The sequence below is a fragment of the Giraffa tippelskirchi genome, chromosome 12 (assembly GCF_054371585.1).
Source record: "Giraffa tippelskirchi isolate mGirTip1 chromosome 12, T2T-mGirTip1v1.2.pri, whole genome shotgun sequence".
Taxonomy (NCBI): Eukaryota; Metazoa; Chordata; class Mammalia; order Artiodactyla; family Giraffidae; genus Giraffa; species Giraffa tippelskirchi.
This window is the reverse complement of record NC_137286.1, coordinates 119323209-119324316: the sequence shown is the minus strand read 5'-3', so window position 1 is coordinate 119324316 and position 1108 is coordinate 119323209. Positions and strand designations below refer to the sequence as shown.

General features: G+C 39.1%; 1 non-coding gene across 1 annotated transcript; it reads left to right on the top strand.

Moving 5' to 3' along the window:
* Window positions 1-323: 323 nt before the first annotated feature.
* On the top strand, window positions 324-396 carry TRNAS-GCU (transfer RNA serine (anticodon GCU)). The gene has a single exon. It is a non-coding gene; the product is annotated as a tRNA-Ser (tRNA).
* The last annotated feature ends 712 nt before the right edge of the window (window positions 397-1108 follow it).

Genomic DNA, 1108 nt, shown 5'->3' with positions numbered 1-1108 from the left:
TTGCACAAAATCATCCCTTTATCTAGAACACTCTTCTCTCTGACCCTCATGCTGTAGCTCTTTATCATCCAGATCTCAGCCTTAACATCAGCTCTTCAGTCGAGACTTTTATGAGTCCCATTGTAAAGTGATTCCTCTTTGCTCTCTCACATTAATCTATGTTAATTCTTTGCATATCATTTGTTAATATGTGATCATTTTTATTTCCTCTCTGTCAATTTTCTGATTTATTCAGGCATTCATTTTTGTCTCTATCTTCTAGGCAGAGATCCTGATCTGTCTTGTTCCAGTTTTTAGAACAATGTTTGGTACATACAAGGGCTTTCCTGATAGCTCAGTTGGTAAAGAATCTGCCTGCTATGCAGGAGACCCCAGTTCAATTCCTGGGTCAGGAAGATCCGCTGGAGAAGGGATAGGCTACCTATTCCAGTGTTCTTGGGTTTCCCTTGTGGTTCAGCTGGTAAAGAATCCACCTGCAATGCGGGAGACCTGGGTTTGATCCCTGGTTTGGGAAGATCCCCTGGAGAAGGGAAAGGCTCTGCACTCCAGTATTCTGGCCTGGAGAATCCCATGGACTCTATAGTCCATGGAGTTGCAAAAAGTCGGACATGACTGAGTGACTTTCATTTTCACTTTTCACTTGGTACATACAAACCACCAATAAATATTTGAATGGATATATGAATGAATGAAAATCAGACTTTTGTTTAGGCAATGGTTGCATGGATAAGTACTCAAATCCCTAAATTAAGTAACTAAATATTCACTTAGTGTTTAGAAGATAAATTGAAGAATGTTTTTAAGGTGCTAAGTACTATGTATAAAAGAAGACTGTAGCCTAATATAAAAGAAGGTAAAACACTACAGTCAAGTTCACTGCTCTGTGTCTGCAGGTGGAGTCACGAATATACTCTCATGCTCTTTATAGCTGAGTGGAAAGGGGTTTAAAAGAGTGACTGCAGGCTTCATCTGCTAGGGACTTCAACTTCTGGTAATGGCTGATAAGGCAATTCAGTATAACTCTAGTATTGAAAATAGCTTTAAAAGGTGAAAAAATAAACTGAAAGTACTTGCTTGAAAGCACTGGTGTGCTAATAAGACAGTAAAA